Consider the following 26,724-nt stretch of genomic DNA (forward strand, 5'->3'; position numbering starts at 1 on the left):
CGTGTTTATTCTGATCCCTTTTAAATTTCCCCTCAGTACTCCTTTTGGTCTGAAAATTAATACTAAAAAAAAAAAGGAAGAAGAAGAAGAGGGAAAAGAGCCTTTACAAATTAAAACCACAGCATCTCTTTGCAAGCACCCAGCGTCCCTTCCTCTTCCAACAGATCACACAACGCTGGCCTCATTTCGTCCAGAGAACCTCTTGTGTCGGAGCCCAGGGCCTGATCCAACAGCCAGTGGAAAGACCCCTGTTGGCTTTGTGTCAGGCCCTGAGAAATAGATTTGGAGACTGCTTCCTAGGATAGCCCAGAGGGGCGCTGTTCTGTGTTTGTGCAGCGCCCGGCACAGTGGGGTGCTGGTCCGTGAGTGGGGTGCCTATGCACTACCGTAATACACCTAATAAATAAATAATAATAACTAGAGAGCAGCTCGACTGGCTGCTCTTAAAAGGGATCTGACTTCTGGGGAGGCAGCGGGTGGAGACCGAAGGCACCGGGAGGAAGCGGAGTGGGAATTTTATCCGAGTAGTGTTAGCTTTCTTCTTAAACTAAGCACCAGGGGCATGGAAAATCCTGTCTGAAACCCCTGCCCCCCCCCCGCACCTGCCAGCAGTGGGTCTCTGCAACCTGACAAGTGTATGACCCAGCCCCTAAAGTAGGACCCTAGTAGTCAGAGACGGCAAAGGCCCACCACAGGAGATGTGTAAGGACCGAGGGTTACAGAGAGAGATTCTGCGCCCAACTCAGTGTGGTCTTATCCCTCACCCAGTCGCTTACACCAGTGCACAAGAGCATTAGCCCAGAGACAGACGGAGCAGGCTTTCCTGGCACAGTTTCACTCTCATGATCTGTGTCACCAGAACTGAAATGTACACATCTCGAGTGCTTTGAACCAGTTTGTGAGGGCTTTCATTTCCCCGCACAATAAACAGCCACTGGGTCAGAACCAGACCCCTGACCCAAATATTCCCGCCCAGCTCTGGGCAAATTCAGATACAAACTTTGTGGCTTAGGCCACTCTCTAGCTGCTGGAACTTCATTGGGTCCAAATTTCTTGTACACAGTTTCTACTATGTGTGTGTGTACACACACACACTGACACACCAATGGCTGGGAGATCTATCGTGTGTATTGTCCAGTTGTGCCAATTAGCAAACAAAGAAGATTACAAAAGAAATTAAAACCAAGGATTCAGCATTCCCACAATGCTCTTTGTTCCCTTATTGTGACAGGTGCCATTTTCTTTTCAGTCTTGAGGGCAGATCATTGAATGGACATTGGGGTATTTTGTTTAACCATTGGCGCCTTACGAGATCTCGCTGCAAAGCTTACTGTGCTGAGAAGTGGGGAGAGGCTGCTAGGTGGGTGGGGTGAGTTGGAGCGAATTATCAACAGTGCGGAGAATTAGCTACATGAGAACTAGCCTGTTCTCCTATGGTTGTGTGGGACACAGAGTTTACATGTTCTCAGTGCTGCTGAAGTCAAAAACCGATACTTATGTTTAGTCATTTTATGCAAGGTTGTCTCGTGGCTAGAGCAGAGGATGGTTTAGGGAGTCAGGACTCCTGAGTTTTACTCTCAGCTGTGATAATTTGTCCAATCTAATGCTCAGAGCCAAGGTGGCTGGGAGTCAGGACTCCTGGGTTCTATTTCTGGCTCTGGGAGGGAAGCGCAATCTAGTGTTTAGAGTAAGGCTGTGGATTAACTGCAGTTAACTCACGTGATTAACTCAAAAAAATTAACTGTGATTAAAAAAATTAATCACAATTAATCGCACTGTTAAACAATAGAATACCCACTGAAATGTATTAAATATTTTTGGATGTTTTTCTACATTTTCATATATATTGATTTCTATTGCAACACAGAATACAAAGTGCACAGTGCTCACTTTATAGCATTATTTTTTATTACAAATATTTGCACTGTAAAAATGATAAACAAAATAAATAGTATTTTTCAATTCACCTCATACAAGTACCATCGTGCAATCTCTTTATCGTGACAGTGTAACTTACAAATGTAGATTTTTTTTGTTACATAACTGCACTCAAAACCAAAACCATGTAAAACTTTAGAGCCTACAAGTCCACTCAGTCCTACTTCTTGTTCAGCCAATTGCTCAGACAAACAAGTTTGTTTACATTTACAGGAGATAATGCTGCCCGCTTCTTATTTACAATGTCACCGCATGGCACTTTTGCAGCTGGCATTGCAAGGTATTTACATGCCAGATATACTAAACATTCCTATGCCCCTTCATGCTTTGGCCACCATTCCAGAGGACATGCTTCCATGCTGATGATGCTCATTAAAAAAAAATATGCGTTAATTAAATTTGTGACTGAGCTCCTTGGGGGAGAATTGTACATCTCCTGCTCTGTTTCACCCGCATTCTGCCCTGTATTTCATGTCATGGCCGTCTCAGATGCTAACCCAGCACATGTTGTTCATTTTAAGAACTCTTTCACAGCAGATTTGACAAAATGCAAAAAAGGTACAGATGTGAGATTTCTAAAGATAGCTACAGCACTCGACCCAAGGTTTAAGAATCTGAAGTGCCTTCCAGAATCTGATCGGGACGGGGTGTGGAGCGTGCTTTCAGAAGTCTTAAAAGAGCAACACTCAAATGCGGAAACTACAGAACCCGAACCACCAAAAAAGAAAATCAAACTTCTGCTGGTGGCATCTGACTCAGAGGATGAAAACGAACGTGCGTCAGTCCACACTGCTTTGGATTGTTATTGAGCAGGACCCGTCATCAGCACGGACACATGTTCCCTGGAATGGTGGTTGAAGCATGAAGGGACATATGAATCTTTAGTGCATCTGGCACATAAATATCTTGCGATGCTGGCTACAACAGTGCCATGAGAACGCCTGTTCTCACTTCCTGTTGACATTGTAAATAAGAAGCGGGCAACATTGTCTCCTGCAAATTGTAACCAAACTTGTTTATCTGAGCGATCAGCTGAAGTAGGACTGAGTGGACTTGTAGGTTCTAAAGTTTTACATAGTTTTATTTTTGAATGCAGGTATTTTTGTACATCATCCTAAATTTGTAAGTTCAACTTTCATGATAAAGAGATTGCCTTGCAGTACTTGTATGAGGTGAAATGAAATGTACTATTTCTTTTGTTTGTCACAGTGCAAATATTTGTAATCAGACATAAATATAAAGTGAGCACAGTACACGCTGTATTCCGTGTTGTAATTGAAATCAATATAAACAGGTTTAGATGGAAATTAGCTCCTTGTGGAAGAACAATGTCCCTGTGTCTCAGAGAGAGCTTTTCAAAGGGGGCTCTGGTATGATTCCAGTCAGGGCCCGTTACTGTGGGTGGCTGGCAGCCATGGCACGCCATCTTCTAACTTCGCTGAGACCATACCGGGGGGAGATTGAGCCTTCGTCAGCCCAGCGAGGGCCGTCAGTGGGCACCCGCCACAGCTTACCGCTGAGATCTTTCTCTCCGCACTAGGGTGGTGGAGGCTTCCCAGTGTCTCATGCCTCTCAGCTGGAGATAGGCCCCAGCCAACGCCCAGGGCCCTGACTCTGATCTGGCGTAAATCTAAAGGAGCTCAACGAGAAAGGAGAAAACCCCAGTGAAATCAGAATCAGGCCCCAGGTCATGGGGGATATTTGGATGTGAAAAGTAACACTACTGTGATTCAGATCTCTGCTTTCCTCTCTTGTGGCTGGGACATGTGTCAATCTCAGCCCCACGTATATCCCCATCTGCCCAGTCAAACCTGCTCCCATCCAGCTTTGGAATTGATCACCACTTATTTCTGCCAGGAAAAACAGGCTGTGAAATGCAGTCAACGAAGGACGGGGGGAACACCCCCAAGAGCTACCCCTCAGCTCCCCACCCCTCTGCCAAACCTTGTAACCAAGAGCCAACCCTCTGCCGCTGAAGGGGATTCTGCCTGCGCAAAGACCTCACAGCTATATCCCAGGGGCCGATGGGCCTGTGGGTGACCCCAGCGCACCCAGAGCTGATTGACAGGGCGTGGCCCTGCCACCTAGGGGGGATATTTGAGGAAGAAGCCCCTTGACCCACTGGGTCAAGCAGGTCCCAAGCCCAGGGGGGTCCCAGAGACAAGTCCCTCGGTTCAGCAAGTGGGAGAAGGAACTGGGCGTAAAGAAATCAACCCAGGCAGCCCTTTCCGCTCTTGCCAACCTGCAGCCCCATGGAGAGAGGGGTCCCAGGAGGGGGTGGCATCTGTGCTTGGGGCTGCCCGGGCTGGAGGAGGCAGCCTTTACCAAGTGGCGCATGCGGCAGGGGAGACTGAAGTCCCGGTCCACGGAGGGAGGGGGGGGGAAGAACTGACTCAGAAAGTGCTTGCTAAGGCCTGGGGCCTGCCGTAAAGGCCGTTGGGGACAGTGGAAAAGCTCCCATTGACCTCAGTGGGTGAGGCCCTGACAACTTGATAGCCCCAAAAGGTGTGGGGTGTGTGTGCCCACACCCGTGTGTGTGTGTGAGTGTAAGCACAGGTGAGTGTGCCCGAGTGCGTGGGCATAGGAGAAATCACCTTGCCGAGAAGCTGAGCATCAAATCCCCCAGAAGTCAGCTGAGCTCCCAGCCTCCCACAGGAGCGGGCCCACTCCTGGTCTTGCAAGAGTGCTAGATCGCCCGCCAGTGTCCACGGGGGTGGCTCTGCTCCCCTGGAAAAAGGCCCTGGCTGGGGCAGGAAACAATTATCGGGATTGGCCCTACCCTCTGCCTCCCATTCAGAGATCGCCAGGTGTGTGAAATCGAGCTGCGTTCTCTGAGGCGGAGGGGGACGACTTGCCCAAGGTGTCCCCATGAGCGGGAGGGAACAAACCAGATTCCCCAATGACCCGGCCTGTGCTCTCACTGCTAGACAACGCTCCCTTTCCCAAATAGCCGCAGCCCAAAGCAAAGCCCCCCAGACCCAAAGGGAGCGAACATGTCCCGAATGTGTTCTCAGGGTGTGAAATCAGGATCCACATGGAATTACAGGTGGGAGGAGAGTCCTTCCCCTGTGCATGTCCATAGGCTTAGCATCAGGTCCTCGTTGTGCAATAGGGACCCATTGCTGGGATTTAACTCGACCCACCCTGAGCTGCCAGGTTCTCCCAGCTCCTGCTAACAGCTACAGGAGTGGAGGGTGCCCTGTGCTGCACAGGATATGGTGACCTCCCCCTTGGGGGCCAGTCCGCTGCAGGCAGCAGACTCCTAGCGGGACTCTGAGCTGGCTGCTCCTTCCCAAGGCCCATAAATACCAGCTGGACTCCTATTCACGGCCTCACTTTTGCTGTATGACCTATCCGCTGAGTCCCTCTGCGCACGGATCCCTGCCTGCTTTAAACAAAGGGAGCTTGTTTCTTATCCAGGGAAGGGGCTTTTTTCAGGGGCCTCTTTATTTTATTTTGCAAGAAAAAAGAGCACCAAAAAAATAAATAAATAAAGCTGAGCTCAGCTTTGAAACACAACCCAAGCTTCCTGGGGCTGCCCGCCCCCACAACTTCACACTGGGGAGGTGGTGGCGGGGCAGTGAGAGGGTCACCCCAATTCCCCTCGTTTGCAATCAAATTCAGAGTGAGAGCCAGATGTGCTCAGAGGGATCAAAAATGTCTTGGCCTTTTTAGGGTCATGAGGAGAAAAATCCCACGAGCCCCTTAGAGAAACCCCAGACCACGCGGGTGCTTTTCCCGCACGGCTCTACGGGCTGCTCATGGCAGTGGTCAGAGGCATCCAGATTCATGCGGGTCGCTGCTGCATCTGGCTGTAATGTGCAGGGCTTAACTCGAGGCAAACAAATCCAGCACTGTGTCTTCAGATCCTATCGCGGGAACCCCACCCAGCAACGAGACTTTCACAAAACGGGGAGAGAAAGATTGACGGGTGACAGGGGCACCTTGGGCTAGATCCAGAACCCATTCAGGTCAAGTTGCTAGGGCCCTCTGGATGGCGGACGGCGTTTATAAAGGAAAGCGAGTCGATATGCAGGAAAAGTCTGGTACTTGTCATGGGGTAGGAGCATTAATGGGGCGAGCGGCCACACAGCAAAGGGGGACCTCTGAGACATGACCCCACCCTGAGTTCCCCACTGCATTAGAAAGCCAATTAATGCCCCTCTCTTCCCACAGAGAGACTCCTTTACCCGCAGGAGGGGCTGCGCTGCGCTCGAGCGACTAGTTTAGGGCTGCTATTGCTACGGGTTTGGGCAAGGCCTGACTCTGAGGCAGGCAGTCTGGTGCTGCAGCCTGGGCCGTATGCCCTTGAGTGTGTGTGTGTGTGTGTGGTCGGGGGGGTTGGCTATGGGCTGGGGGCTGACTGGGCCCACCAGGTGGCTGGGAAGAGGTGGAAATTTAATGTGATTCTAACTGGCATGGGGTGCCTTCCCCAGGTAAACAGCACCCGAGGGAAAGACAGACCCGTCGAGATGGTGTCTGAAGCTCATCTGTGGCTCAGAGAACACTTTGTTCTCCACCTTAGCTATGATACGTTTGAGAGAGCACCTTATGGTCACACGGCAAAGTGGTCTCGGGCTCCCCCCAAGCCAAGACCTCGCTGGCTGATCCTCACTCCTGGGCAGACTAAAGCCTCAGCAATTGTGTGTCCCTGTTTTTTACGTCACAAAGGAAACCGAATTTTGGCCCACGAGTCATTTACTGGGACCAGCCCAGGAGCCGAAAAGGAGGGAAATGACACACCAAAAAAAAAAAAAAAAAAAAAAGTTCCGTCTCTTGCCACAGTCTCGTGATGCAGGGCTGCTGGGGCGTTGGCAGGGGAGATTGACGACAGACTGATGGCGGGGTCCAAGCCCCCTAGGGTGCGCCCTCCCCAGGCAAAAGGCCTGATTCTGCTCAGCCGCAGGGAGCCGATGGCGCCATGCGAAGGGTCTGCGAGCCCCATCCCCTTCCCCGTCTGGCGGGGCAGCACAAAATCAATCTTGCCCACACCCAGTTTTGTTTGTTTTTTTAACAAGCACGGCAGTGTCTTCGCGCTGCTCACGGCATTTCCAGCCGCCCTGGCCAGATCCTTCCAGGAATTCTGCTGATTTCCACCGGTGTCAGATCCAGCCCCAAGTCCTAAGAAACTGAGCACCAACCAACTCTAGACAGTGGTGGGCTAGCAAAGGAGACGCCACACCATCCAGGCGCATCGTGCCAGCCACCAGAACGCTTGGATTTTTATTCTGCTTCACAATCACGCACGTGGTTTATTCATATTTTAACCAGGCCCCTTTGGACAACACCCAGTCCCTGGGCATGCCGGCCACCCTCACTTCCACGCCAGCTTTATTTATGAAACAGCTGAGCTGATGTCCTGAAGCTGAAAGATGCCTGGTGCGGGAAACTGAGAGTGTGTGCGCGTGTGAATGCCTGGGATCGTAATTTACGAGGATCAGAATACTTAAGCACACAAAAGGGAAGGGAGAAAGATCCAAGGAAAGAATGAATCATGGTAGAAAGAGACATGGGCCAAGTCAAATAGGTGGCTAAAATCCCCTCCCACGTTCAGCCATTAGAGCTGCTTTGAGGGTTTGCGCTGGGTACCAACTCCACTTCATCCTTGACTCCCCCACCCAGCGATCTCACATCCCTTTCCAGTTGTCCTTATATAACTCAGCGGTAGGCGGTTATACAACTACAAAGGGGGACTGGGGAGAGGGAAAAGCCAAAACGCCTCCTGGCAAAACTTCTCTTGGAGTCTGCCTTTTGGTAAATTCGACAGGAGAAGGTTGGATTTTCTGTCTCTGCCCCCCTGCCCCCCAATTCCCCCATCCTTCCAGCCACAATGTTAAGAAGCCCCTTCCTGGTTTTGATTTATTCTGATTTGGTTGCCGATTTCACAGCACACCCGTTTCCGCCCACCTTCCCTTCTCCCCCCACCACCTGGAGAACAGCTAATGTCCCATCATACCCTGAGCCCTCGCCAAATGTCACCACTGAACCCGACTCGAAATGTTACAAGCTGAGAGCTTTGATAGAGATTCCCTCCTTGCAACTGAAACTGATGGCTTCTGCCTTGAACCTTCCACCCCCGAGGAAATCCGTCTGCACTGCACAGTCGTGCCTGCGGCCTGAGGAGTGTCCCCTCCACTCCTGTCAGAGTGACCTTCCAAAACTGGGCAAGAGGCCACTTTGCCAGAGCTGCTTTGGTTCATTGCAATGGACAATATGGGGTTAAACTCGCGCAAACAGAACCAAGACACTCCTAAAAGAAAAAAAACCCACACTCCACCCTCTCTAAATTCTTTCCATCCGCGCAAGAATAAGCCTGGTTTTGTTGTTTACATTTATATTATATATATAAATATTCCACTTTAGCCCAACTTTTCCCACCACTGGAATAATATAGAAGGGGCAGATTCTGCTCGCAGTTACAGCAGCCTAAATGTAAATCAGAATCTGGCCACCACCAAATTGAGACCATGTCAAGAATTTCCCCCGTGTGCTGGGGAGCTGCACGTTGTTTTCAACGTAGGCAGGGAATGAAACCCCACCGAAACATGGGCCTGCTTTTCCAACAAAGATCCACGTTTTGGAGAGCATAAAAATATTATTTAATCTCTCCACTTAGAAAAAAATACAGCTGATCTAAAGAGATGGACAAAATCAACAGAAACCCCAAGAAGTTACTTACCAGTTTGGAAATTCTTCGCTGCAAAAGCCATGATCTGCAGGTTTCCCCATATAATTCCACTGTGAAAGACAGAGGAAAGACAGACAGACAGACAGAAAGACAGAAGAATCTTTCTCCAGCTGCCTAAAGCCAGGCTGGGAGCTTACCCACCTAAAGTCACTGACTTTTACTCAAAGAAGGGAAATCCTTTTTAAAACCTTAGCCCCACCCACCTTGCTAATTACGAGGGCAGACGGACAGATGAGGCAGGAGGTGGGAGGGGCCTACTTACAGTAATGTGTGGAGTATGACTCCCTTTCACGTCTGCTGGACCTGCTGACTCAGTGGGAGGCAGGCCAGGGCACAGGATCGGGATTCCTTCCAGGAAACACGATTTTGCAGGGGAGAGTAGCCCCAGCAACACTCTGGAAAAAGGGGATCTAACCCACCCATCCCATCGGAGCTGGGCTCAGATCTGGAGCTGGAGCCGAACGCCCCCACAGATCTGGTGTGGTTGTGAGTGCAAGCGCAGAGACGGGGCCCTAACCCTAATATTCAGGCTGTTCAGGTCCAGGGGGTTTGCCCCCAGAGAATCTTCTGATCTAAGAAGCTTTCTCGGAGCAAAATGAACGGAAGCAATTCCTGATATTCCCTGCCTTGCATGGTCTGAAGCACACTGGGTTGAAAGCAAAGGCTCTTCCCCTGGGGACCATGCTGAAAAGAGCCTGTGGTTTTTGGGAAGTTTGCCTAGGAGATGACAAATGAGGATGGAGATACAGTAGATTCAGATCATATGGAGACAGGCGCTAGGGAACAGCCTAAGTCAATGGGCTGTACAAACACGGAACAAAAAGACAGGCCTTTCCCAGAGAGTTTCCAATTCAAACCTGAAGCCAAGGGTAATTTTACTCCCATCTAGAGCACTGGACTATGACTCAGCAGACCTGGGCTCTATTCCCGCCTCCGCCACTGGCCTGCTGTGTGACCTGGACAAGTCACTTACCCCTCCATGCCTCAGTTTCCGCATCTATAAAATGGGGATAATGATACTGACCTCCTTTGGAAAATGCTTTGAAATCGACTGATGAAACGCCCTCTATAAGTGCTACGCATTGTTATCATTAGGCACAGTGGTAATGTTAAATTCACGAGTAAGTGTTTGCAAGATTGGCGCCTAAACTGTTTGGCAGTTATGCCCATGGCACCTCGTCCGGACTGTGGTATCACTCACCCCAAGCATTCAGGAATCACGAGCCAGGGAGCCTCCTCCTTGGATCATGAGCTCAGGTTAAAAACCATGAGGTTTTTTCATATGATATTTGGGGTTCTTTTAATCTACCTTCTGGTTTCTGAGCCTTCAAGATGCACTCAGGTCACACCTTCAAGCTTTTCCCTGCAACCACGAGAAGTATTTCTTGAAACAAAAGCTGAGATGCTTAAGCAATCACCTGACTCTGGGAGCTGGGCCTTTATGAAATGTGCCAAATATCCCAGACTCACAATACAGTCACAAGAGTTGGCAAGACTGGGATTGGATCCTACCATTGAAAGGAAAAAAGGCTCAATGGTCAGGGTGCTAGTCAAGGACCCAGGAGACCTGGGCTCAATTCCCTGCTTTGCCCCGGGCTCCCTGGCTGACCTTGGGCAAGTCACTGCAGCTCTGTGCCTCAGTTTCCCTATCTGTACAATGGGAATAATAGCACAACCCTGCCTCCTGGGGAGTGTAAGGATAAATGTGATAAATATTGTGGGATGCCCAGACAAATACCTTAGCTAGATTGTGTTACGGTCTGTGGGGAACAGCCTGCAATCTGATCTGCTTCGGTGGAGCCCTTGCAGGATCAGACCTTAAAGACAGAGACAGCCAGATGCGTCTTCAAAATATATCCTGCCTGCCCCTCCATCCAGCGATCATTAATTGGCTGGTTTCTTACAGCTGTCAGGTGCCAGTGGGTCCCAAGGAGGAGAGGTGAGAGGTGCTAGGGACAAGTCCAGGGAAGAGACACAGGGGTAAGGAGAGCTGGCAGCCAGGCAGTCACGGTTGGCAGGGTGGAGATGGGGCAACATGATAGGACATGACTCAAGAGTAGAAGAGTGGAAAAGATCTGAATTGGGGGGAGGGGTGTGATGTGCTCAGAGAGATGATCTCAGCCCAAGGAGGGAGTGCAGGAGAGCTGGAGGGGTCAGTAGGAGGCTGAAGGAGAGGATGATAAGAAGAGGGGGGACCGAAGGAAGAAAGACGGGAAGACGACAAAATCATCACTGCTGAAGTTTGCAGATGACCCAAAAATTGGGGGAGGGCAATGAAAAGAACAGGTCACTTGTTCCGAGTGACCTGGGTCCAAGCAAACCATGTGCATTCTAACTGCAAATGTGTACGTCTCAGAACAAAGCCTGTCGGCCATACTTACAGGATGGGGGACTCTGAAAAAGATTTGGGGGCTGTGGTGGAGAATCAGCTGAACACAAGCTCCCTGCGTGACACTGTGGCCAAAAGGGATACGGCCATCCCGGGATGCATAAACAAGGGAATCTCAAGTAGGAGCAGAGAGATTATATTACCTCTATATTTGTCACTGGCGTGTCCGCTCCTGGAACACTGTGTCTAGTTTTGGTGCCCACGGGTCAAGAAGGGTGTTGCTAAATTGGAGCGGGTTCAGAGAAGAGCCATGAGAATGACTGAAGGATTAGAAACCCTGCCTCACAATGATGAGTTAAATAGACTGAGCTCTTTGAGTTTAACAAAGAGAAGGTTAAGGGCTGACTTCACTACAGTCTATAAGTATCTACATGGGGAACCAGTCTTTGACAATGGGCTCTTCAGGCTAGCAGAGGAAAGTCTAACACCGTCCAGTGGCAAGAAGCTGAAGCCAGACAAATTCAGACATTTTTAATAGTGACAGTAATTAGCCACTGCAACCATCTACCAAGGGTCATGGTGGATGCTCCCTCACTGGCAATTTTTAAATGAGGATTGGATGTGTTCCCAAAAGCTCAGCTCTAGGAATTATTGTGGGGCAGTTCTCTGGCCTTGAACTCTATGAATCTATGGATCCGTGAGAGCGGTTTGGGTTTACCTTCCTGCAGAAAGATCTGGCATGTAAATCAAACACCACGGGATGAGGGGAGATGTGTCCAGATGGCAATGTAATCTAGTGGTTAAAACGGGGGGGGACTCAGGACTCTGGGTTCTGTGCCCAGCTCTGGGAAGGGAGTGGTGTCTAGTGGTTAGAGCGGGGGGACTGGGAGTAGGGGGTGTAATGCTTGGAATGGGGGAGTAGGACTGAGGGTCTCCTGGAGTCTATTCCCAAATCCAGGAGGGGAGTGTGGGATGGTGGTTAGACAGGGGGTCTGGGAATCAGGGCGCCCGAGTTCTGTTCCAAGCTCTGGGAGAGGAGTGAGGTCTAGTAGCTGTTGGGAAAGGAAGAGGAGGGGGGAATTTCAGGATTGCTGGGCTCTGTCCCTAGTTCTGCCGTGGATTAATGGTGCTACATATTATAATCATTGTACAGAGAGGGCCCATCGTCCCAGTGTGGGTGCGGGTTTGGATTTCAAATCCCCCTTTGTTTCCTGGATGCCTAGCCCTGCTAGGGCTTTGGCCCCGGCCTGTTTCTGGTCCCAGCCCCATTCCTGCTGAGTGAGTTATGGGTGTTGTTATTTAACCTTTGAGAGGGTTTTTTATTATTATTTTATTTTTTATTTCAAAACCCAAAAGCCTAATTGCTGCCTGTGTAGGAGGTGCTGATTGACTCAACAGTTACGCACCTTTGGGGATCTGTTATCAGGAGCGAAGATCAACACTGAAGCTCTGCTTCTCCAATTGTGCAAGGGGAAATGCTGGCGGGCTCGCACATTGGCCAGGAGTATGGCGTGGGGACGGCTGTTGCCCAGACTCCATGGGATTATTCCAGCCAGAGTAATTTACAGACTACCTGCCTGAAAAATAAATAAATACACAAATCCCCTCATTTGCGGCCAAGATTTTCTTTGTCTTCCTAAACAACTGGTGCAAGTTGTTAAGACAGCTGCCAAGTTCCACTTCAGAGGTGGCTGCATTTCAGTGGTGGGAAAGTGATGCCTACATACACAGTTTGCAAAATGCTATAACAATCCTTGAATACAGACCCTGTAGGGATGGCAAGAATGCTTTAGGGGCTTGCACAAGCTGTCTGGACTACAGGGATTGCTGGGATCATCCTTCGCTGAGAGGCAGCCACCTCTGGGATGGAACCTGCAGCTATTTAACAAGGACCAACTCTAAGCAAGAGTTTAGGACAGGAAGTAAAGAATCCTGTATCCAGCTGAAAGTGCAACAGGGTGATTTAGTAAGGTATAATGGAATTTAACCTATCTGAGCAACCCAGCAGCTGTTTGCCTTTTGAGTGAGCAAAGGGAAGATTTAAGGGCATTATGCCCTGAGCAATTATTATTTGTTTATGGTAGCACCTAGGGACCTCCGTCATGGACCAGGACTTGATTGTACATTATATATTAGGTGTACTAGTGTAGCGCCCAGGACCCGCAGTCATCGCCCAGGATCCCTTTGTGCTAAGGGCTGCACAAACAGAACAAAAAGGCAGTCTCTGCCCCCAAAAACTTCCAATTTAATTCAACTTCCCCTGCAACTTGTTTGCTCTTAAGGCAAAGCTGGATTGTCATCATGTCACAGGGAATGAGGCAAAATCCCAAACAATCTCCATTCATTTAATGGGACCTTCTTTTTTTAAAACTAGGCTCCTTCAGGACTTTGGGAAGGCTAAGACGTTTTATTCCCCACCCCGCATATCTGACTTGAGCCAGCAAAGATGCTGTTCCAGTCCAGTCCTCACCCCAAAATATCCCAGCCTCTCACCCCTAGAATAGAGAAACACTGATCCAAACCTCCAGAGTTACTGGTGCTGGAGAATATATGACCCCACTCCCTGAGCGGATGTGGATTGAGAACAAGCTCTCTGAGTGTCTACAAAAGTTTCCCCCCTCCCCACCCCCCCACTCTCCTGCTGGTAATGGCTCACCTTAAGTGATCACTCTGGTTACAGTGTGTATGGTAACACCCATTGGTTCATGTTCTCTATGGATATAAATCTCCCCACTGTATTTTCCACTGAATGCGTCCGATGCAGTGAGCTGTAGCTCACGAAAGCTTCTGCTCAAATAAATGGGTTAGTCTCTAAGGTGCCACAAGTCCTCCTGTTCTTTTTGCGAATACAGAAGAACACGGCTGCTCCTCTGAAACCTGTCAGCTTTATCTGACTCAGACACCTGTTCTGGTCCCCACCCAAATTATTCCAGTTTCCACCAGCCCCCAACTGCCCTACCTTTAGTCTGAGACTCCCCCCCGCCATGTGCAGCCCCCAACTTTTCCTATACCCCTCCCCCCACAACCACATCTGGAACGGCTCATTGATACTATACTAATTCCCCAGCCTGTTCTAAGCAGATCATAGCATCACAGAACTGGAAGGGACCTCCAGAGGTCATCTAGCCCAGTCCCCGGCACTCTTGGCATGATGCTCTAGCCCTCCTCCCCCTCCAAGTCTGAGGCCAGCTGTGTAGAGGATGCTGTCCTAGAACCTCCCAGTCTGGTTTAGATCCTCCCTCAACTATGCCCTTCTACTCTAAAGCACCTCATCTAAGGGAGCAGAGAAGAGCTGTTCTAGACTTGCTCACTCTTCTAGAACCCAAGTTCGAGACCTCTCTGGGCCAAGGTCCTAGTCCGAGTCCTAGGCTCCCCCCTGTGCTAGAATCTCCGGTCTAAGACTGGGCGAGCAGCCACATTGTTCTAGAGCCCACCCTGTTCTGGACACCACCCCCCGCTCTAGAGCCCACCCCCGCTCTAGAGCCCGCGCCGCCGGCCCCAGCTGCCGGGCTATTAGGAGGAGTTCAGCCCAGCCGGGCACCCGGCAGCGCCCCGGGTGTCTCGCTGCCCGCCCCGCCCCCGGGCCCCTCCCGGCCCCTTTCCCGGAGCTCGGGTGCCCCGGGATGGGCTCGGAGACCCGGCCCGGCCCCTGCCTGGCCCGGCCCCAGGTAACCCAGCAACGGGCCATACAAACTGGGCAAATGGGGCGAAATACAGAGGAGGTTTGGGGGCTCAGGAGAGAGATGGGGGCCAGACAGCTGGTTGAGCAGATGGGGGTGGGGGCTCAGGAGGAAGAGGGGGTGGGGTGAGGAAAAAGTGGGAATCTGGGGGTCCTGGATCTACAGGGGGGCTTGGGGGCATCAAATGCTCCCAGACGAGCGTGGCTGTGTGTTACCCTAGTGTAAACGGTGACATGAGATGTCCCTTGATTTAAGGACAGGAAGTGAAGGAGAATCCCCGTAACGGGAAGAGGGGGTGTCAGGATTGGGGGGTGCAGACTGGAGTTAACTCCCTCGTCATCCAAAAAGCCCTTTATTATTCCCAAGGCCTTCAGGGCAGCGGAAAGGTCTGGGCGACGCAGGAATAACCTATTGTCAGCCCACGAAACACGTGGCTTGTTTAGGGTGGGGAAGTTCTCCCTCCCCCAAGCCCTTTAATACCAGAGTGGGCAGTTAACATGTCAGGTTAATACAGGTGAGGAAACTGAGGCACAGAAAGGGGCAGATCCCCATGACAAACGGGATTGGATTAGAATTCACCACACCAAAGCGGCACGGTTTTTATGCAGTGCCACACCGCCGGTACCAGCATGAAGGTGCTGATTCGGGGAGGGAAGAGGACCGAGCTATACCGGTACAAGGCACCTTTATGCTGATATTACGGCATCCGCACGAGGGGCACTGGTGTAGCTACATCGGTAAGAATCACCCCCCTGATCAAAATGACCCCACACTTTTATAAACACTGGGAAGACCAAGCCTACACCGTTAATCCAGGGCACAGGACCATAGGACTGGCAGGGACCTCCTGGGTCACCAAGCCCAGTGCCAGCTATCCGATAATCCCATTCAGGAATGTATCAAGCAGACATCTGAGCACACAGCCCTTTGCTGCTAGGTGAGGAAAGGATGTGGGTAGCAATCGTGTGGGCTGGAGTCTGTTCTGGTGTGGGGCTCCCCTTGGAAATTGGCGGAACTGTCCCGCCGTGTGATTTTTAACATCGAGGTAGCTATCTCGGTGTAAGATCCTGATGCAGGTAAGGCAGAGATGTAGCAAGTTGTGGTCACACCTGTATCCCCCATCTGGAGTTTAGACCATAACTTGCGTGGAGCTTAAAAACAACAAGAGACTTTGCTAGAAGATAGCCACCCACTAGCCACCCACTACATGTACCCCTGGGGGTACTCAGAGGTCTTCCAAGGGGTACTCAACTCATCTAGATCGGTGTTTCTTGACAAGGGGCTTGCAGCCCCAAGGATGGTCCTGGGAGTGGTTTAGGGGATCACCATAGGGGCCCCCATGCAGCTAAGTTACATGCTTCAGCCCTGAGTGTCAGGGCTTGGTCTTCAGACAAGGCTCAGAAGTGAAAAACAGGGTCAGTATCATGCTGAAATGTAAGTATAATACTGATATTCCAAAGGATTTGTTTTATAATTATATGATAAAAATGAGCAAGCAAGCCACTGTTCAGTAACAGTGTGGCTGAGACACTTTGGTATATTTATGTCTGATTTTGTAAGCAAATCATTTTTAAGTGAGGTGAAACTGGGGGCACTCAAGGCAAATCAGATTCCTGAGCGGGGTACAAATCATCTGGAAAGGTGGAGAGCCATTGCGCTAGACAATTTCCCTCCTATTGCTAGAGCTCCCCTGGATTCCCGCACCGGATCAGAATCCAGCCCACTCCCAACACAGATGAAGAGAGAAGGGGCCGTGTGGATTCTTTTCTCCGCTCCGCTGTCCGTTGCACCAGGAAATTCAGGCCTTGGAGACACCAGGTGGCCCAAAGGAGATCAGAATCTCTCCTACTGTCTCCAAAGCTGCACATGCTGAATGAGACATGCCTAGCTGTGGCAGCCATGTGCTTTCCAACCAGAGGGGTGTTTGCTTGCTGCGTTGTGGTACAACACCCTGTTGCCAGTACAGCCGTCCACTCCATTGTCTGCCTGTGCCTTCCCCAGCAGAAGATTAGGGAAAACCCAGGAATTCCCCTCTGCTTTTGTCAGCCCATAGGTAACAGACCGTCTCTGGCTTGCGTCAGACCCTGGTGGAGGCCAGATTTGCTTTCCTGTGATAAGCGGGGCCGCACACACACACACCAGGCTAGTATCTCCATAGCAACGCTACACACAGACATTAAACAGTGTTTTACTCCGGAAGTCGGCAAAGCCGCAGGACGTCACGGTGGTTAGTCCAGCTATGTGAGGCTGATAACATAACACTTAATTCAGTGCAGGTTGCCCATAGGGGCAGAAGCTGAGAGATTTTCTCTCTCGATGCAAATCTCTGTAATTTGAGCAGCCTTCGACCCCCCCCCCACACACACTGTTTTTTTTCTGCCATAGCAACAGGCCGCTTTATTGACTGCGGGTATCCCCGCGTTGTCCATCATGCAAGGGTCTTTCCCGGAGTCCCAGACACAAAGTAACCAAGAGCCCAGAAACAATAAGTCACACACACTCACGTATAATCCGGAGAGCTGAAAATACTTCAGACATTGGGTAACTGGGCCTTGCTACCCCTCCCATCGCCTTTGAGGGAAAAGTTATTAAACTCTTTGTATAAAGGGGGAAACTGAGGCACAGCGAGACAAAGGAATAGCTCAAGTTCGCATGGTGAGCCAGTGACTGAGTTTGAGTCCTGACTGCAAATCCTCTGCTCCAACCACTGGACAACACTCTCCTCCCAGAGCTGGGAATAGAACCCAAGAGTCCTGAATCCCCCCCTCCCCCACACACCTAGGAGGCTCCAAGTCTCCCCACTTTGGTGTTGGGAGGTGCTGGTCTAAATCAGCCACCGACTTGCCACTGGAGCCAATGGGGCCCAATCCCCAGCTGGCGTAACTTCACACGACTCTGGAAGTCAATGGAGTGCGGCTAATTTTCACCAGCTGAGGCCCTGGCCCAGAAGGCAGAGCGTTACCTCTCAGCGGTGCCACTCGCCGCGGGCTGTGTCGGGAGTTGGCACACCCTGCTTCAGCCTCACGCGGTTCTAGTGAGTCAGCGTGCCTGGGATGGGCACTGCTGTCTGGCCGTGCCACGGGGGGTCTCTGTCACTCAGAGCCAAGGGGAACTGGCTAGTCGGGCCATGGCTTGGTTCCGCAACTGGGGAGCGCACCCAGGCACTGAGTCATCGTGAGCCCTGGGCACTGGGTTTAATACGGACTCGGAGAAGAGCACCTCTGACTGAGTTACCCACACCGATGCCTGCACCACTGCCCCCCCCAGCATCCCATTGGGGTCACCCCTGACTGCCAGGGGAGAGCCCCCCCTACTGAGCCCCCACCCTGCTCCCTGCAGCACAGCGCCCCCCAGCACCATGCTGGGGCACGGAGGTCAGCACTGCTGAGTTGCCCACATTGCTGTCTGCAGCACCCTGAGATTTCTTTGGTAGCCGCCCATCCAAGGAGCAACCCACGCCGATGCTGCTGAAACAAGCGCAGCCCCATGTAGGTACAGAAAGAGTTTCACTGTATTTTAAAAATCTTTTTGCCTATGGGGAATAATTATTTAATTTCTTTTCAAGTAGCACTTTGGGTAGTCAGTGAAGTAGAAGAGAGTCTAGCTACCTTCTTTCTTTCTTTCTTTCTTTCTTTCTTTCTTTCTTTCTTTCTTTCTTTCTTTCTTTCTTTCTTTCTTTCTTTCTTTCTTCATAAATTCCAAGACCAGAAGGGACCTCTGTGATCATCTAAGCTGACCTCCTGTGTAACACAGGCCAGAGAACTGCCCTCCACAAATTCCTAAAGCAGAGCTTTTAAAAGAAAACATCCAATTTTGTTTTTAAAATGACCAGTGAGGGAAAAGCCACCACAACCCTTGGTAAATTGTTCCAGTGGTTAATTACCCTCTCTGTTAAAATTCTGCCTATCTACCCATTCTCCCCTCCCCTCCCCGTGCACACCTTTCTCTCCCTCTCACTGAGATAGGGTACTTATTCCCAGAGTGTCTGTCTGCCCCATGGTTCCTACAAGAAACAAATGCCCATATTTGCCAACCCTTCCCAACTGCCCCAGCCTGGCCCAGGAGGGGTTAACCAATGGCTCGTGCTGTGTGCTGTGCTCTGGCTGAATATTGCAACCTCACCACCTCGGTACTGGCTGGCGTCACAGCGGGTCACCATGGAGATGCTTGGAAGTTCCTAAATACAATTATTGTGAGGTTTTAAATTTCCTCCATGCTCAGAATGAGGCTAAACAATAGCAGGATAGAAACAATGTGCCTGGTGCATCCCAGCGTGGGGACCAGCATTGGCTCTCACGCACACACCCTCGGCGTGCTACCCCCTCGGTCCCACACTGCCTCTCCATCACACTCTCTTGTGCAACACACTCGCCCACACTTTTCTCTCATGCCCTTTTCACTTTCTGTATCTCACTTTCTTTTTCCTTTTAATCCTCCTTTTGGTCTGTGTTTGTACAGCGTCTAGCACAAGTCGGTCCTGGTTCGTAGGCGCTACCATAATGCACCTAATTGATAATGGACAGCCGCCCTCACTCGTTGCACGGATTCACAGCAATGAATTCATATGCGCTGGTGCAAATGACTGCTCACGGGGCAGAGAGACAATGACCCAGGCCCTGTCCCACATACAGAACTCCCTACAAACCCTGCTCTATAACCGCGGGTTCTGGGAGGTGGCTTTGTAGCACAGATGACTGGCGAGCATGTGTAAGAGCTTTTCACAAGCTAGTGACTCACTCCTCCGCTGGATGATGGGGCATGGGCCTCTTCCTTAGTTTTGCTTTTGTTTGGTATCCCTGCACCATGTTGTCATGTTCCACGCTCCAAATTTCTCCCTGAAATGCGGGCTGGAACAGACCCACAATGAGGGCAAATGATGTTTCTGTCCAAACCCACAAAGCTCGGGAGAAATGTGACCTTAGTGTTTAAAAATAAACCCAGGCAGCATGACCAGGATATAGGGCCGGGAGGGGTTTTTTGTTTTTTTCCCCCTTTCCTTTCTCCTCCTCAGGGCTCTACCTAGACAATCACAGACTGTGGCAGCCCATCCAGCTGTGTCCATTCCCCATCGCCTGGCCCAAAACATCTGGATTGCTCCAGAATGCTCACTTCCTGTTGGCGCCCAGACGATGAAAGCTGGAGGTAAAAATAAAATTAGTCCTTTGGAAAAGCTAAAGCAGGCAAACCACATTCTCTCAAGTGCCTCCAACTTCTCAGCACAGACATTTGGTATCAGTTAGGACAGACTTTTTTTTTCCAGTTACTAATTTTAAATGTACACACGCCGCACTCGGATACACACAAAGAACATTCATACACACGCACTGCGTTCAAATAGTTACACACCCATGCTATATGCAAACGCCCACAAATGTTCCTTCAAAACGCTATTCAAACACATGTACAGATAGGCTGCATGTACACCCAGACACTCAAATGCACCCACGGATGCTGCATTCTCCCTCTCTCTTTCACACACACACACACATGTACACAGAGGTAGAGCGGAGCTGAGTTTTAATTTAAAAGACTCAAGCGGGGAATCTGTCAGTGATTATCCCTGAGTGTGACAATCTGGGTGAGAAATCAGCAGAAGGCACGAATACTAGTACTTTGGGGGCAAATTTACAGCCGAGTGGCTGCCTGCATGTTTCTATCCAAAGATCGCACAAGCACGGGGATTAAGAAGGGGAAACTGAAGCACAAAGCGAGGTGGTCATTTTCCCAAGTTCACACGTGTTGAATCAGGATAACAAGCAAGTCGCCCAACTCTTACCGCCACCTTCGGCCAGGTTACGGTGTCTCGCCAGGCGAGCATAAAATGCTTTGGACCATGTTCGTACGTGGTTATGGCTCCTTTGAGTCTAAAGGAACTCCCAAAGCACTTTAAAAAACTGCTAGTGATCACTTTGCTTTGCCATGGACACCTAGGCACCTCTAGGGTGGGACACCACTCTGTGCTGTTTGATTGCTGACCATCCAGACCATAGATGGCTTCACTATAGGGGTTTACCTATGGATCAGCATCTTTCAAGATGAAACACACTAAACAACTGGAAGAGATTATTCAAGTCAGCTGAGAGGGCCTCAGAGGCAGTGTACTCTAGTGGTTAGAGAAGGTGGAACTGGGTGTCAGGACTCCTGGGTTATATTCCCAGCTCTGGAAGGGGACTGCAGTCTAGTGGCTAGAGGCTGTGGGAGCTGGGAGTCAGGACTCCTGGGTTCTACTCCTCACTCTGGGAAGTAAGTGGGGTCTACTGATTGGAGTGGGGCAGGGGGGTGGCGGAGAGCCCTGACTCCTAGGTTCTATTCCTGGCTGTGGGAGGGGAATGGGATCTAGTGGTTAAAGCAGACAGTGAGGAGACTTAGGATGCATTCCCAGTTCCAGGAAGGAATGCTGATCGATGGCTAGTGGAGTAGGGATAAAAGCCAGGACTCCTGGGTTTCCTTCTTGTCTCTAGCAGGAAGTGTTGCCTAGGATTGAAAGCACAGGACAGGAGAGCTGGGGCCAGATGTACGTCAGCATAGCTCCGTTAAAGCCAATGGCACTAGGCCCATTTGCACCAGCTGAGGACCTAGATCCCGCATTCCACTGGCAGCTGTGCCACTCACTCACTGGGTTCTGGGGGACCCGCTCTGTGCCTCAGTTTCCTCTTCTGTAAAATGGTGGAAGGGGCTGGGGGAAGGTGGTGGTGACATTCCTCCATCTCGTGGCAGTGGGGGGAGGGTGCAGCGAGGGCTTGCAGTTGATCAGTGACTGCAAAGCTCTCCCCCCTCCACAGAAAGGGCAAAGGAATCTGACCAAGATCCAGTCAACTTGCCCTTAACACAAGGCAGACATGTGCTGAACATGCATCCCACACGCATGTGCACACACTGGCAGTTTCTACTGGAGACACAGATTTTCCAAAGCAACTGCCTCACTCCCCTGGCACTCCCCTTCCCGTAAACAACTTCATTGCAGGCCGGTGGTGAAAAGGAGCTTTAATTGCTCTGGCATCATCGCCGGTCTGAGGACGCTGGCTGGATTTAGCCCCAGCAGCAGCGGCTCTCCAAGATATTTCAGCAACCAGGGCCTGATTATGAGTTTAAAATCCCCTTTTCAAGTGCTGTGCAGACCTCCATTAAGCTTTAATTTAAAATCCCTGTCTGGCCCCCTCCTCCTGCCTCTCTATAAATACAGGGTTGCTATAAACTGAAGTCTCATGGACTGTTGTTTTCTCTTCTGTGGAAGGTTTATTTTTTGCATTTGATCTTCCTGGGTGGACTGGGCTTTACTTCCCATCGAACCGCGCTGATCACTCTTCGAAAGAGAGATTCCGGCACAAAGGGATAGGACTCCTGGGTTCTATGCCCAGCTCCAGGGGGTCGAGAAGTCAGAGAGGAAGGGACTGGGAGTCAGGACTCCTGCATTTTATTCCAGAATTTGGGAAGAAGTGTGGTCCAGTGGGTAGAACAGAAGAATGAGGGGCAGGACTCCTGGGCTCTGTTCTGAACTCTTAAACAGTGTGTGGTCCACAGCAGGGATTGAGGGAATAGGAGTCAGTGCTCCTGTCCTCTCTCTACCCACAGCTCTGGGAGAGGAACATGGTCAAAAAAATAGTGCAAGGGACTTCAGGAGATCTGTGTTCTGTTCCCAGCTCCGCCACTGTCTCATCTTTGGGAAGGACACATTACTTGTTGTGCCTCAGTTTCCCCACTGATAACACATGGATGCTAATACTTCCAGCCTCCCCGGGGGACCATCCAGGCTACATTAATTAATGTAAATACTCTCCCACAGGCGCTGTTGCCGGTATTTCAGAGAAGTCACTGGGGACCCTGCCTGTGCTATATTAACTCTTAAAACGCTGGCATCCTTCCAGCCTGGCAGCCAAATGAATACTTAGGAGGACGTCTGCCTGTCTATATATCTAATCTCTCCAGAGACTCGTCTAGTGGCTAAAGTGCAGGAGACAGCCAGTCACGAGGCCCAGCATCTATTCCTGGTCCTGAGATTGACTCCATGGGTGACCTTGGGCCAGTCCCTTCCCTTCCCTCTGCCTCAGTTTCCCCCCTCAGTGTAAAATGGGGAGGATCTTGACCTATCCCCCACTGGGCGGCAGGGAGATGGTGAGGCTGAATTTATTAATGATTGCAAAGGGTATGGAGATCTTCAGAGGGGAGTTGGTGGAAAGGCCAAATACTTGGCCCTTAGCATTCTCCCCTGCACTACCGGGGTCAATAGGAATTTTGCCATCAGCTTCAATAGGAGCTTAGAGGGCAGCTACCTTTCTGGGATTTCAAAGTGCTCCAGAAATAGCAATGGGGCTGAGCAAGGGGTGGGGAGGGGATGGCCTTGTGGTTATAGGGCACTGGACTAGGACCCAGTCAATATAGCTTCTAGTCCTGGGTCTGCCACTGATTTCCTGGGTAACCTTGGGCATGTCACTTTGTCTCTCTGGGTCTCAGTTCCCCAATCTACAAAAGGAGGAGGAGGATCCTTCATGTGTCTGACTCCTGTCTAGTTAGTCTGGGGCCGTGACAGTCTCTCACTATGTGTCTGCGCAGTATGGGGCCCTAATCCCAGTCTGGGCAGTACATGGTACAGTGTGGGCCCTGATCTCACATGGGGCCTCCGGGTGCTACTGTAATGTAATAGCAGCAGCATAGCAGCCTGCTAGGAAGCAGGGAGGCCATATGGGGAAACTGAGGCAGAGAGCGGGGAAGTGACTTGCCAAGGTCACAAAGCAAATTGGGGGCAGAGCCATGAACAGAACTCAGGCACTCTGTCACCCAGTCCTGTACCAAAACCACAAGCCACCGTTCCTTCCTTATATGTTGTGTTTGTACAGCACCCACCACAACAGGGTCCTGGTCCAAGTGCTTCCACAATACATCTGCTATATGATGGACAGTGCCCAGCCCACTAGGGTCCCGGTCCATCTGATTAATAAGAAGATACATTCACCTCTACTGGTGCAGGGTAGGGTGAAAAGGAAACTAGGGTGTTCAGGGCACTAAGTGATTACAGAGGGAACAGGAAGACAGGGACAGTCCCACAGTTATCCCGGCCTTTCGCAGTGTTTGAGGCTGTCACGTGACTGAATTATTAAAGCCCCAAATGGTGTCAGCATCCCTGTTCTAAATGGATTTTGAATGCAAGGGAGATATAGTCACTGCAGACACGGGCGTGGCAGGAAAGGGCCAGGAGCCAACGGAGCTATTTCTGTATTAAACACGTATATATTTTAAATCCCTTGTGTCTTTCACGCAGAGCCACAGGAATCAGATAGCCCCAGGACTGGATAGAGAGCTAAGTCCCATACCCAGGGCCCCAGCACCTGGAGTTGCATGGTGAGATCTGAATCTCAGTTTTCACTACAAAACCTCCATGTATTTCTAGCCCTCCTGGGTACAAAGCAAAGCTGTATAATGCGAACTGAGGGGACGCAACGCCTGCGTGAGCCTGTGACATTTGCTCCACGATGTGGGAACTGTCCTGTTCATCTTCACCTGCTGGCAACCTAAGGGCTGTGAGGCCCCAGAATTGGGGGGGCAGCTGTCCTAGGGGAAGCCTAGGGTTGAGCTCTGGACAGCCCCAGAGGTTGCAGGAGGCCTTTCTGAGCTGGTGCTACTCTGAATTTGATTGTTTTTAGGCCTTTGGAGCTATGGTTTCAGGTTCTCTGTAGCCTCGGGCAGGCATTGGTTACACTCAGATCACACCCTGCTATTTGGACACCTGGTTTCCATTCATTTGAATGGGAGCCAGTAATCCAAATCCCTTAATCCACTTTGAAATCCTCAACCCAATCCATGTTGCAGCCCCGTGCCCGCCAACCTGCTTTGTCGGCACCACAAGGCTGCGGAACTCATTGCCACAACACGCCAGGCACTCACCAGAATTCCAAAACAGCGGAGCCATTTTTGTGGGTAACGAGAATATCCAGCGTTGGTATAATAAGGGTTCAATAAATAACCAGGTACATTCTCCTGCAGGAGGGCCCCGGGCAATGGCTATACTTGGTGTCCCTAGCGCTGGCCCTGGCTTTTGTACGCAGAAAAAGTTGTCATGGCACAGGTGAGCCGTGCGGTTTTTACAGTGTGTGTGTGTGGGGGGGGGGGCTCAGAAAGAGGTTGAGAACCCCTGCTGTAACCAATGAGATGAAGGAGAACCCCTGCTGTAACCAATGAGATGAAGGAGAACCTCTGCTGTAACCAATGAGATGAAGGAGAACCCCTGCTGTAACCAATGAGATGAAGGAGAACCTCTGCTGTAACCAATGAGATGAAGGAGAACCCCTGCTGTAACCAATGAGATGAAGGAGAACCTCTGCTGTAACCAATGAGATGAAGGAGAACCTCTGCTGTAACCAATGAGATGAAGGAGAATCCCTGCTGTAACCAATGAGATGAAGGAGAACCTCTGCTGTAACCAATGAGATGAAGGTTCAGTTTTCCCACCTGCTTCTTTCCGTGTTTCCTGTGCTTTCCTCTGACGCATCTCGTGCCGGCCTATCAGGCGAGATGGGCCGTGGGGCTCTGATCTAGTCTGGCAGCGCCTGTGTGCCAGGCCCTCACGCTGGGTAGACACAGACACATGCCACTGACTATAGCGTATCACTCCACCCCCACATGTGTGTTACAGGGCCCCCAATCCACAGAAGAGATGAGTGCATTACAGCCCTAGCTACAACGCATCACCGCTTTAGCTCAAGCTTTTAGCTCTGCAGGTCTCCAGTTCAATCGCTGGCGGCAGCCAAGAGGGCAGCCATAAAGTGGGGATAATACTGCCCTCAGAGTCAGCTCTCCTGACTCCAGTCCACTGCTCTCACTTCTAGGCCTGAGGGAAAGCAGACTTGCCCTTTCAATCTGTTGATCACCTAGAAAACCAGAGCAGCGCTGCCAACTATCACAGTATGCGATGTGTCTCAAAGCCCCAGCTCCTGGAGCCAGGTGATGACTTAGAATCTCAGCTTTCATTTAAAAAAAAAAAAGGGCCCGTTTCTAGTCCTTGTAATCATTCTCGTGGCTCTTCTCTGAGCCCTCTCCAGTTGATCAACATCCTCTTTGAATTATGCCGTGCCGGCAGTGGTCACACCAGAGCCAAGGGAGCATAATCTCCCTCCTGCTGATTATCCACCAGGACGCCAGAGACCTTTCCAGAGTCACTGCTACCCAGGATCAGGCCTTGAGGAAAATTAGAAGCCTGGAAAATAATTTACCTGGCTTCATTTTTATTTGTACTGACAGAGTGAGGGGCTGGCGGGTTTAAAGAGATGCAGCTGCTGCTGTTCTTTGGGGGCAATAAAAATTAATGAGTCGGCCGCATCCGGGACCTCCGGCGTGCTGGGGGAGCCGCTGCTTGGGCTGTGATGAGGGCAAGACAAGGGTTAATCAGGGAGGTGGGGAAGGGAGCAAGACCTTTCTCAGGAAAAGAGAGGAATCTGAAAGGGGGGATTGGAGCATTTACAACCTCTGGTCTCTTCAGTCTCGGCTAGTAAAACAGAACGCCCCTAGAAAGGAGGTGTAGGTAACTATGGCCACATGTAGTATGCAAGAAGGTTGAGTTGGGAAGGGGGTTGGCTGCTTTCAGGAGTTCTTGCTATGGGCCCTTTGTCCCTGGATGACTACTTCCTGGTGACCTGCAGCCTACCAAGACTGCTGGGGGGGGGGTCTCATCAAATGGGGAATGAGGAGTGTTCTTTGTGCGTTTCTCCTGGCCAGGAGTCCTTGTCCAGCCCAAGAGGGACCATGGGGCTGAGATCTCAGGTGTTCATGTAGCCCAGGGCCTAGGGAAGAGAGCCAGGGATCCCATGGCACTCACGGGTGGAGGTCCCAGGACAGGGCTATATGGATTCGGGAGGAGGTATATCCTAGGGAACGGTTTCAAGCCCCAGTACGCTGGCTTTTGCACACACACATCGAAGATTGTCCCTCGCAAAGAGTTTATAATCCCCAAATGGACAAGACAGACAAAGGATGGGTGGGAGGGGAAACTGAGGCACGGAATGAGGCTATGACTGGCCCAAAGGTCAGCAGTAGATCTGGGAATGGAACCCAGGCATCCTGACTCCCAATCTGCTGCCCTATCCACTAGGCGCCACTGC

At 50.7% G+C, this 26,724-nt stretch overlaps 1 long non-coding RNA gene across 1 annotated transcript in view; it reads right to left on the reverse strand.

The window, feature by feature from the left end:
- Positions 1-8,754, reverse strand: part of LOC311510737 — a 29,946-nt gene extending 21,192 nt beyond the window's left edge. Inside the window, exon 1 of the long non-coding RNA XR_014709130.1 lies at positions 8,618-8,754. This is a non-coding gene — a long non-coding RNA (uncharacterized lncRNA). The remainder of the gene's footprint in view (positions 1-8,617) is intronic.
- Positions 8,755-26,724: the final 17,970 nt, after the last annotated feature.

This window comes from Lepidochelys olivacea (genome assembly GCF_965140295.1).
Source record: "Lepidochelys olivacea isolate rLepOli2 genome assembly, chromosome: 20".
In the NCBI taxonomy this organism is placed as follows: Eukaryota; Metazoa; Chordata; order Testudines; family Cheloniidae; genus Lepidochelys; species Lepidochelys olivacea.